We start from the raw sequence: 12,851 nt of genomic DNA on the forward strand, positions 1-12,851 counted from the left end.
TATGCAATAATCCTAGTGGGAGCAATGTCTGAGTGCCCCACTTTCTATCGATTGCCTTTCCTCTTATTTTATTGCGCCTCTCTTTCTTATTTTCTTTAGTTCTTTTCATATTGATTTTGTTCACACCACTATCGATTCATTTTCACTTTAGTTAAATAGCAATCTTTGTGTTTTTGATCATTATTCCCTATGGATTCGACTACCCACTCACCGGGGTATTATTACTTCAACAAACCCGTGCACTTGTGGGTCACACGCAAGGGATGTGTCAAGTTTTTGGCGCCGTTGCTGGGGAATAGGCATTTTATAAGCACTTTGCACTTTGCTATTTTAGCTATTTATCATTTAGTCTATTTCACACTTTCCTATTCTATTATCATTCTCATTTGTTTTTCTTTTTTTAGTTGCAGCTCCAAGTTATAACCCTAGGGAGCCCTTCGACATTGGTTGAAGGAGATCCTGAGCTTGAACGAACACTTCGTAGAAGGGGTAAAGAACCTGTGCAAGAACAGAATCATTCAGCTGAAATAAAGAGTGAAGGATCTGAAAACATGGCTGAACATAAGGGCCAACGAAGAACTCTTTCAGATTTTGTTAGACCTACTATTCATGGGACATAATCAAGCATTGTGAGGCCACCGGTAGCAGCCCAAAATTTTGAGTTAAAGCTGGCCTTTATTCAGATGGTTCAACAGTCTGCACAATTTAATGGGTTAGTAGATGAAGACCCGAACAATCATATTAAGAACCTTCTTGAAGTGTGCGACATGTTGAAGATCAATGGGGTTTCTGATGATGCAATTCTCTTGAGGTCTTTTCCCATTCTCTTTGAAAGGAAGGGACAAACAGTGGCTCCATTCATTGCCAAGAGCTTCCATCATAACATGGAATGAAATGGTCGAAGATTTCCTTGCAAGGTACTTCCCTCCGGGAAAATCAGCAAAGCTTCATAATGAGATATCTTCATTTGTTCAGATGGATCTTGAAACTTTGTTTGAGAATTGGGAATGATTCAAGGACCTTTTGTGGAAGTGTCCACAACATTGGTTCCCCGAGTGGATAATCATTAATACATTTTATAACGGGTTGAGCTCAAGCAACAAACAACTTCTAGATGCCACTACAGGAGGTACAATGGGGAACAAGACCCTGAAGAAGCCTAGAAATTGATTGAAAAAATAAGTTTGAATAGCTACCAATGGAATGCAAGAGAAAGGAAGAAAGTGGCCGGATTCCATGAAATTGATGCGGTTACATCCTTGGCAGCCCAAGTAGAGGTATTAAGTAAGAAATTTGATACATTGACTTCACCAAGGGTAGCCGCAATCACAAGTTGTGATGGTTGTGGGGGTTTGCATATGCCATCCGATTGTCTTATTTTGATTGCTACTTCAGCCCCAACTGAACAAATAGACTTTGTGGGCAATTCAGGAAGAGGACAAGGCAACCCTTATAGCAACACCTACAACCAAGGGATGGAGAAGCCATGCCAACTTTTCTTGGAATAACTAAGGGTAACAAAAGGCCATGGCACCACCGGCTTTTCAACAACAAGCCCCAAACATGGAGAACCGAGATTCAGGCTTGGAAACCCGGATAACCTATTTAGAGAAAGCTTTGACGAGATTCATCCAGTCATCGAACACAAGGTTTCAATCGGTTGAAGCTACACTTCGCAACCACACCGCGTCATTGCACAATCTAGAAAATCAAGTGGGGTAAATTACAAAATCTCTATCGGAGATACCACAAGGAAGCTTTGCCTAGTAACACCAAAACCAATACGAGAGAACATATGAAGGCGATCACTTTGAGAAGTGGTCATGAGGTTGAGGGTAGGATTCCAAGTGAGAGAACCAATGTTGAAGCACCCGAGGTCGTGGAGGTTGAGGAGAGAGCAAACAAGGAGAAAGAGGTGGCAACCCCACCTTACAAGCTAAGAATTTATTATCCTTCAAGGTTGAAGAACGTCCAAAATGATGAACAATACAAGAAGTTCCTAGGTCTATTCAAGCAATTGCACATCAACATTCCTTTCGTGGAGGCGTTGTCTCAAATACCTCGGTATGTAAAATTTTTGAAAGATCTTTTAACCAACAAGAGGAAGTTAGAGGAGAGTGTATCGGTGATCTTAGATGCCTCTTGTTCAGCGGTATTGCAAAAGAATATGCCAAACAAGAAAAAAGACCTTGGAAGCTTTATCATCCCGTACAACATTGGTAATATGGGTGAAGAGATGGCATTGGTGGATTCAGGGGTTAGTATCAACGTCATACCATACTTGTTCTTTCAGAAGCTAGGTTTGGGAGAGCCTAGGCCCACTCGGATGACACTTCAATTGGCAGACCGAATGGTTAGACATCCGAGGAGTATCATTGAAGTCTTGTTTATGACGGTTGATAAGTACATATTTCCTGTGGACTTTGTAGTGTTGGATGTCGACGAGAATGTAGATGTTCCTTTGATACTTGGGAGGTCGTTCTTCCACATTTCCAAGACACTTATCGACATGGATGGTGGGGAGTTGACACTGAGGGTTGGCGACGACAAGTTGGCATACCGCCTCACCGAAGCCATGCGACATTCTCTTGACTTTGATGATACTCTTTACTTTATTGACACTACCGATGATCTAATAGATGAATATGTGCAGGAAATGATGAATCCAGACCCATATGAAGGGGTGCTAGACCAAGAAGTGGAAAATGAAGAAGTTTTGATGCTTGGTATAGAGAAAAATGGTACCATCTCTCCCGGGGATCGTGAAGAAGGTTCTCCGAAAGATGAAGCGAACAAGGAGACGCCATAAGAAATGCCCAAGGCTAATGGGGATATACAAGAATAGAGTGAGGGTGACAAACCCTCGTGTGGTAACATGCTCGATAACTCCTCCTCTACCCTTAAAAGATTATGTTCATCATGCTTTCAAGTTATGGGTAAGATGGAAACCTTCATCCATGAGCCCGTGAGGTAAGGAGAGGTATGTCAAACTTAGTGACGTTAAACAAGCGTTTCTTGGGAGATAACCCAAGTCTTTACTGTTTCTCTAGTTTTTAGTTTAGAACATACATGAATAAGGCTTTGAGTGTTGGTGTCTTGATTTTTACATGCAAATTGATGTCTTTTTCTTGTGGATCATTGATGTTTTCATGTGTATAATTGTATTTGGCGAAAGTATCTCGGTCGTTTGAGCATGTTTTTAATGATTCTCTGGGTTACTTGTGCATATTATAGCAGGCTTTGAATAGGTGTAAATGTTCAAAAAAATTTTTGGTAATTCTGTGATTTTTTCTAAGTCATCCAGAGAAGACACATGGCCATGTGGAATTTCCACACGGGTGTGTGTTTTCGTTCAGAGCTCATCCCGAGAGGACATAAGGGTGTGTGTCTGCCCCTGTAAATGACCTTGTGGCGATCACACGCTTGTGGGTAATTTCCACACGGGTGTGTGTTTCTCTGTAGACGTTTAGAGCTCTATCTTGAGAAGACATAGGGGATGTGTGTTTGCCCTTGTGTCTGACCTTGTGCATTTCACATGAGTGTGGGTAATTTCCATACGCTCGTGTGATTTCCTGCAGAAAAGACCTCGCCATCTTGAGAAGACACATGGGGCGTATAAATGCCCCTATAAGTAACGTTGTTAAGATCCACATGCCAATGTGGAATTTCCACAAGGGCGTGTGAAACACTTAGACAAACTTCTCATTTGGACAGAGGAGCCACAGGAGCGTGTGTGTGCCCCTCTGGATCGGGCACACAGGCATGGGGAATTTTCACACGCCCATGTGGATGCGATCAAAGCAGAAAGTATGTCATCCCGAGATCACACAGGGGCATGTGTCTGCCCCTGTGAAGCTCCCCTGTGGAGTCACACGGGCGTGGGTAATTTCCACACGCCCGTGTGGATGTACAGAACACCAAGAAGCGCGAGTTTTCTTTAAAATCTCTTCACATTTCTTCATCTTCTCACTCCTAAACATTTTGAGAATGCGTCCTTGCACTCTCTCGACTTCATACTATCATTTTAAAGGGATTTTACTCGAATTTTCCGGCCGATTTCCAAGTTTTCTATCTTCATCTTGTCAGTAAACCCTTATTTTCTTTTTTCTTTGCCATACTTGATTTTATTCAATTGAATCAGGTGAATGTGCTTCGTTTTGATATCTAAATGATAGATTCATGTTTTAATTTAGAATGAATTTATGATGTATTTTTAGTATACTGCATAGAGGCCGTGCGGCTTTCACGCCCCGTGGATCCACATGGGCGTGTGGAATTTCCACATCACTGTGTGGATTTCTGCAGTTTTGTTCTGTGAGTTTAATTGATCATTTTTCTTTTTCAACACTTGAAGATATGGCTTCTAGGACTAAGAAAGTGGCCGGCAAGCATCCCCGAGAGGCATCTCCCGAGTCAGAGTAGTTAGAGTTTGCTATTCGAGCACCGAGTTTGATTTGTGAGATTATCCAAAACTCAAGTTCGGTCAGACTTGATTTCCAGACTTGAGTGCTATTAGGGAGATGCAGATTAGCAGATGACATGGCTGATGAGGTTGAGTAGCTCCTCCAACATTATACAATTTAGAGCATTCAGACACCACTACAGTATGAGCGTTACACAGTTTTTAGTTCGTTTGGGCTTGTATGACGAGGCTTACATAGATATAGAGGAGTACGATTGATTACCTACTGATTATCCCGGTAGTTTGACCCTGCAGAGAGCGTATAGGATATTATGTGGGTAGGGTCAGTATGAGCCGAGGGTGTCGAAGGCTACTTGTCTATCTTGGCCGAGTTACAGATACATACACACCATCCTGAGTAGATTAGTGAACGGCCGCGGTGACAGTACTGGAGTTTTGAGCAGATAAGAGCTTCTATACTTATATTCCATGGTACAGAGTGAGCTGTTGCATGTAGGGCACATTATGGCCGAGTATTTGAGATACCAGGAACAGTACGCCCGGATCGGTATCCTTGTCTCCGGTCCCTACATTGCGAGACTCATCATGGGTATGGGTCTCCTAGATGCGATTAGAAGGATCGAGAAGGCGATCATAATGCTCCCCTGGGCATAGAGACGATGACGATGAGACAGATGGGGATGGTACGCAGGTATCGGCCGAAAGTTTATGTGTTGATTACACGTGCACCAGAGATAGCTGAGGGAGAGGGTAACCCAGCAGAGGGGTCTCAGCCGGTTCCCGAGCCTTGGCCAGAGCAGATGGAGATCGAGGCACCTCTTGCAGCACAGGAGCCGCCACCAGTGCTCATGTTCTCCTCATCTTGAGCCTATGATCATTTTGAGAGGCTCGAGAGTGCTGTAGGGGATACTCTGGACTGAGATTGCCGAGGTTCACACGACACAGGCCACGCACTACACGGAGTTCATGGTGCGTCTAGATATCCTACAGCAGATCCTCGAGCAAGACAATGCCTCATCTTTATTATGAGATTCAGGACCCCTCAGGTATCTCCAACACCACCATCACCGGTTCCAGCGCCAGTCGATCCACCTATTTCACCAGCACTACCACCAGCAGCAGCATAGGAGCCCTAGCCAGACACCAATGCTTGATGTGTCTTACTTTTCTTTTAGTTTCTTTATATTTTCGTATTTCATTTCCATATTTTATTTTGGACTTATATCACTTAGATAGGATCTTCCTTCTGAGTTTATCGTTTATTTTTGTTTCAAGTTGTATTTCATTGCTTTTATCTTTATATACTCGAGTTATTTTTGTTTTTGTTGAGCTTCACTGAACCCCCTTGTATATATGTGTGGATGGTCTCGTGAGTATGGAATTTGAGAATTAGTCATGAACACGGTCTTTTGGCCGTGTGTGCTCCATAACCCATTGGGACTCAACTCTCAATGAATATAGCTCCATCAAATATACCATTCAGAGTTCAGGGGAGTATTATTTCAATTGCCCACTTCCACATATGCTTTTGATTGATTTATATCTTATTGTGCTTGCTTGCATACATTGAGGGCAATATACAACTTAACTGGGGGGGAGTTTACATTACACATGTTCATTACATAAGTTTTGACTGAAATACATGCTCACATAACTAATGGTGGCTCACCTTAGTTGCAATGATTATATTCTTAAGATTAGGGGAATTTTTAACATTGAATGTTCTCATGCTCTAGTTTTTACTTAAATTTCTAGGAATTTTTGCCCGATTGACAATTGTTGCACTACTCGCTCATTAAACCCTTTTGGAAATTCAAGTTTGATGTTTAAGGTACTAGTTAGTTTTGTTTTCTTGTGTTAATTTTTCTATTAAAAAAATAAAAATGAAAAGAGAATAATACTTGTTTTAGTTGTGCGTTTGGGGTGGAAAAGAGCTACCACCTATGAAGTATGAATCTACTCTTATAAGTTGGATACTAATTATGCCCTAATAAGAGAAAGAGTTATCTCATGGGATGAGTGAAAGCTACTACCTTGGTAGAAAGAGTTACCACCTCGAAAAGTGTGAAAGCCACCTTAGAGGCCATTTTGGAAAGGGCTACCTTAGAGGATGTGTGAAGCTACTACCATCTCTTTATTTTGTGTTGTTTATAGATAAATAAGTCCCCTTATACCTAGAACTTTGAGGAGTATAAGTTGGGTCGACTTGAGTGAGTTTACACACACTTATACGATTTCAGGTTTGTTGCCCTTTTTTATTCGAGTTTTTAGCTAGAGCATTGATTTTTCGTATTTGGTGTTGAAATTTTCCTTACTTGTAGAATGCTTCCCTTGCATGCTTTGGTGAACCTAAGGCCAAGAACTTTTAATATTTCCTTCTTCTATGGTTCAATGTTTTATTTTTTTGTTTGCCAAAAGCTTAAGTGTGGGGGGATTTTATAAGTGCTTGTGTATTAGTAAGATGAAGTACTCTTTTCTTACGATGAGCATTTCTTTTCTCAGATTTTATCGCTAATACATGTGTTTTTATGTTCTTTTTGTGCATGAAGGGTTGTGGAGTCAAATGTAGAAGAAGGAAGCCAAAGTAGATTGTGATTATACTTTGTTGATGGAATCTTGGAGTGAACAAACGTGAAGACACAAGTTATGCAAGTGAAGATACAAGTTGTGCTCGAAAATATGTGAATGTGTGCCAACCTCCATGCGCTCAAGCAATTACATGGTTTGGAGGGGCACAAAGGCAGTCACATTTGCTGTATTCCGATTTGTGCAGTGCTAGCAAGATCTTCATCAATGTTATCCCTTATTGAAGAAGCGATGCAATCTATGGCGTAGACATGTGCCCGTTTATGTTGCCTCGATGAAAAGTGTGGATTCGAGAGTATTTTTGGCGGAGTATTGTAGCAAGTTACTATAGCAAATCACGGTAGCAATTTACTGTAGCAATTACTGTTCACAGGATGTAGAAAATCAGATTCCTACAGATTCACACGGCCGTGTGGAAATTCCACATGCTCGTGTGGATTCTCGATTCCAACCCAATATAAAGCCGCGATTCAGCCCAATTTGAGAACCTTTTTTCCATCTTTTCTCCATCTTTTCCCCAACTTTGGAGAGGCCTACGGCTAGGGTTTAGAGGGTTTTGGCAAGGTTTTTGGAGTGGTTCTATGGCTATTGACACCACGTTCCTTTGGAAGAGAGTTATTGGGGAAGCTTTCGTCGGTACCGATCCGGCGAGGTGTGCCCTAGGCTTGACAAGAGAACCTTTGAAGAGGACAAGGCTACTCCACAAGACCATCGACACAAATACCGAGGGGGTTTTACTTATGGATTGCATGTTTTTACTTTCGATTTTATTATTGATTGTATCTTGCTCCATGGAGATCTAAACCCCTAGTGGGTACTTATACTTATAAACCCTAGGATGTTATTGTTTCATTGATCTTTTATTATGCTTTCCTTTATTGATGTCTTTAATTGAGAGTTCTAATCTTGAATGCTTGTTGAATGATTTCTCCCTTAGAGTGATACTAGGGTTGAGACTCTACATTGGTAGTCCTTGTGAGTGAGTGACACACCATGAGGGTTAGACAAAGCAAGATTGGAGAGGGTCAAGAGGGTGAATCGAGAGGTAGCGGAGCGTCTCCTTTCCCCTTCATTGTGATCAATCCTACCTCCATGTTCCAAGAGTTCTTTGCGGTCACAATAGAGTGAAGTGCTAAGAGAGGAACTCTGCTGGGGCTTAGTTGCAAGAGCAACGGAGTGAAGCTTTGAAGTAATCCTTAGTGTTGGGGCTTAATTGCGACTAGGGGTTTTTCGCTTGGACCAAAGGGTCAGACCTATATTACGGAATAGGTTTTATCACTTGGAATCCCTAGAGCTTGTTGCAACTATATGCAATGTGAGGTGTTGAGACTGATTGATTTCTCCACCGGGGCATAGTGTAGAGTTAGTCATGGTAAACCTTAGGTTTGGGACCGTGTATTTTAGGATATCCACGACTCATTAAGCATTAGTTAAGAGACATAATAGTTGGTCTTACACTTGAAGCAATAATCTTAGGGGGAGCAATGTTCGAGTGCCCCACTTTCTATCGATTGCCTTTCCTCTCATTTTATTGCACCCTCTTTCTTATTTTCTTTAGTTCTTTTCATATTGACTTTGTTCACACCACTATTGATTCATTTTCACTTTAATTAAATAGCAATCTTTGTGTTTCTGATCACTATTCTCTATGGATTCGACTACCCACTCACTGGAGTATTATTACTTTGACAAACCCGAGCACTTCCGGGTCACACACAAGGGGTGTGTCATAATGTTACAAATGCAAACATTAACTCATCCGTGTTATGTACTATAGACTTTTATATGTAAATCTTTGCTCCCTATTTTTATATAGTTTCAATTTCATAGTTTTGACAACCTGTGTCTAAATCAAAAATGGTTCCACTATAGAGCAACACCCCATTGAGTGACCAAAGATTAGAAGCACATGTATACACATGGATTTAAACCTTGATTCTAGTAGGCATAATATATGCTCTTTATATTGTACCCAATCCTTATTTGGACTTAGTGTCTCATTAGAAATTTGTGCATGCATTAAGGGTAAAATTGTCATTTAGCATTAGTGACATTTTTGTATGTTCGCACAATGGTTTTTGTGTGAAATTCAACCAAAACCCGTGGCAATTCGGTCATTTGAACCCTTCTTTATTCTCTCTTTTAATAGAAGGCAAAATGGCAATTTTATCATTTTCTTTTAAAAAAAAAGACAGAAACTTTACCTTACATACACCTCTCTCTCTCTCTCTCTCTCTCTCTCTCTCTCTCTCTCTTTCTTTCTTTCCTTCTTTCTAGCTTCAACTATGAGTCCTCTTCTTTTTCTTTGATTTCAACGGCCGATCTCAATGAATCAATGCCCAAAAAAACTCTCTCTCTCACTTTTTCTTGAGTATGGTATGAGGTCTTACCTTAGTTTTTCCTTTGTATACTCGTTTAATTTCGTTGTTTTCCTCATTTCAAATCCTAGGGCTATAATTTCATGAATATCGTTAAATCATGGGTAATTTGGGCTCAAAATGGAGACCTTGTTTTTGTTAATATTTTGCCTTGAAAAATCCTTTTAAAATGGTGTTGTAAATTCTAGTAAAAATTCTTTGTTTTGGTTAGCTTACTATTGCACTTTCAGGTTACTCAGCAATTTTGGGTGACTGTATCACTAAAATTTTACTCTCATTTCTTTTGCCTCTTAGGTCCAAAATGAAGCTCTTCATGCTTGAACTTCATTAGTATTAGTTTTACTTGAGTATAAGGCTTTTCGAGTCCGAAATCATGTCATTTTGCCCTATATCTCTAGTATTTGTATGTAGAGCACATAAACCCCATGCATTATGCATTTTAGCTTGTCATTCTCGTATTCATCACTATATGAATTCTAGGCATGTGTCTAGGTGGTGAAACATCTTTGAAGAGAAAAATAAATCACCAAAGTGTGGAACGTGTCTCGAGACGAGATGACCTATTCAATGAGTGGTTGATTTGTGTTTGCATAGCCTAATAAGAGTAGTATAGTATTTATTTACATGTTTTGCGTTCTATTTCTCATAATAAATTATATTTTCACCAAAGGTGGATTTATTAGAATGGTTTTTACATATTTTGTGCACTTGAAATCTATGGATGCATTTTATTAAAAACTTGAATATCTATTTTTGTTTATATTGAAAGAGATATGTTCATATGCATACATATTTATACTCAAAAGTGAATACAATTTAATGTTTCCTTGTTTAGCCAATGTATGGTGATTTATAGAGTTGATCTTGAGAGTATGATCTTTGAGTCGAAAATGTTGAATGATGGTTTCTTGAGATGTAAATTGAAAAATGAGATGCTTTATGCATGAGTCTGAGCTTTGATGGTGACTAAAAGTGACGACTCGATCCCGAACTTATGTTTGACATTGTAGTAGGGGTCCCCATGGTCCTACCTAATAGGAGACGGCATGGATGACCCTATGTTTACCTTGGTCAAGAGGTTTGTAGAACCATTGACACGAATCAAGAAAGGTGATATTTTCATTCGTGTGAGAGACTCAAGGTCACCACACGGGGATTTTAGTGCCCAACGCAAAGGGAGGCAACGTTCTGAATTTGAAAATTTAAAACACCTTGGTGGTCTCGTATCTAGTGGAGGCCATGATTAGATTGGGAATGATTTGAGGCCAGCCTATGGTTTGTTTGATTTTGATTAGTGTCTCGAAAACTTTATTTGTATTTTTCAATAATCATTCATATTTGAACCGTCAATTTGTTGAGCTTTTTTTGTTGTTGTTGTTGTTGTTGTTGTTGTTGTTGTTGTTGTTGTTGTTGTTGTTGTTGTTGTTATTATTAGAAAGAACTATTTTTGATGCAATACTATTTATAAATCATTGTGATTATTCTTTTATGTCCTTAACTACATTTGAAAAATTTATTATTATTATGGAATACTTTAATACTCTGTTAAGTCTATGCTGTCACTACTCATTGAGTAACACCCGTTACTCACCACTCTCTACTCTCTCTCCTTTCTCTCGGGTTGCAATGTTGAAGTTAGTTGTGCTAAGCTATTCATCGAGTGATTTGCATTCCCCTCTTATGTCTAGGTCGAATTATGTTTTGGCATGTAGTATATATGGATCGACTAGACCTTATCCTTATGTTTTGTTGTTGTATTCATACTCCCTGTATTTTTAGTGGGCGATAACCATAACTTCATATTTTGATGATGTTCTCTGTATTTAATATCTCTAATATTTGAGAATCTTGATCTATCTTTATTGTTTAGTTTATGATCATCTTTGTGAGATTGTGAATCGGGATTATTGAGCCTTGTGGCGAATTAGGTGTGGGGTAAAATATAGCCCTCTCTCTAGTTGTCGTAGCGATTGCCACGTGTTTGGTTAGGGTCGGGACGTGACATTTTATATAAATAATCTGGGCATTGTAGAACTATTTGCCCAACATAGACCAAAAATAATGTAAGTAAAATGATGGATGTACTTTTTAAACTACAAATAAGTTATTCGACTCAAAAAAATTTAAATAAAATAAAAATTTATCATTGATTTCTCAAATTAATTATTTTTTTAAAATATTATTATAAAGTGTGAAGCCAATTTAAGGAAAAAACTATATTTAAATAGATTTAACAAAAATTAAAAATGAATAGATTTTAAACAAATAAATTTAAAAAAATATGCAAAAAAGTTTCCTGTTTTAATAATAATAGTTCTCAAAAATCAATGGATTTTGAAAAATTAATAAGTTTATAAAAATAACAATTTAAAAAAAAAGGTTTTAAAATTAAAAAAAAATCATTTTAGTGATTATAAGAATAAATTATCAAATTAAAAAAGCCATTTCTTATAGTCCTTGCTAGGTGTTGATTTGGCACTAATGAAAGACTAATGCTATTTAGGCCGAATAGATAGGTCAAATAGATAGTCCGAATGACGTGGATGTTAAGTTGGCATCCATGTCAACATCCACTTTATTTTTATTTCTCTTTTTTGAAAAAGAAAAATTCATTCCATGTAAGTGCATAATTCATTTACCTCACTATTTGTAATTTTTAAAATTTAAGGATTTATACTAAACTCTAAGCCCTAATATTATAAAATCTTAAACCAAAATATTATAAATCTTACACCCAAAATTCAAAAAATCTAAATGCTAAATCCTAAAGCCCTAAATCATAAATCCTAAGGTTTGGGGTTTAATGTTTAAGGTTTAGGGAGGGTGTTTCGAATTTATTGTTTATACTAAGGGGTTGTTTGGTTGGCTTTAAGTCAAATTACATGTAAGTGAAATTTACAGTGTAAGTGAAAATGCTATATTTTAACTTACATTATTGTTGTTTGGTTTGATGTAAGTAAAATGTTGAATTTACTTTTTATGTGTTTGGTTTGAGGTTTAGATGATAAAGAAAAATTAAAGTTTTTCTATAAAAAAGAGAGAAAGAATGATGTGAATACTGACATTAATGCCAATTTAGCATTCAAGTCATTCAGACTACCAATTCAACCTAAATATCATTATTGCTAATGAAATATCTCTAATTCTCATGGACGGAATATTTGTGGTAACTAAAAAAAAAAGAAAAATTACCTTTTGGTCCCTGGGAAGTTTCATTCTTCCTGTTCATTCCCTTTGACTTTTTCCATATTCCATATAGTCCCTTCTTTATTATTTTCATTGCCCTTTCAATCCTTGCCGTCAAACTCGTCAGTTAAGTGGATGTGAATTGTTAAGGTTGCCCTTGTCTCAAAAGCAAAGATTGGAGGGATTTTTCCCTCTATGTCACACCTACTTTTGAAGAAAAAGTAAAGGCAAATTCCAAGGAAGTGTACAATGTCAGAACTTTTCAATTTTTTTTATCA

General features: G+C 38.4%; 1 non-coding gene across 1 annotated transcript; it reads right to left on the reverse strand.

Moving 5' to 3' along the window:
• Window positions 1-942: 942 nt before the first annotated feature.
• LOC120253810 lies at window positions 943-1,049 on the reverse strand. Its single transcript, XR_005534432.1, has one exon. It is a non-coding gene; the product is annotated as a small nucleolar RNA R71 (small nucleolar RNA).
• Between the last annotated feature and the right edge of the window lie 11,802 nt (window positions 1,050-12,851).

The sequence above is a fragment of the Dioscorea cayenensis genome, unplaced genomic scaffold (genome assembly GCF_009730915.1).
Source record: "Dioscorea cayenensis subsp. rotundata cultivar TDr96_F1 unplaced genomic scaffold, TDr96_F1_v2_PseudoChromosome.rev07_lg8_w22 25.fasta BLBR01000215.1, whole genome shotgun sequence".
Classification (NCBI taxonomy): domain Eukaryota; kingdom Viridiplantae; phylum Streptophyta; class Magnoliopsida; order Dioscoreales; family Dioscoreaceae; genus Dioscorea; species Dioscorea cayenensis.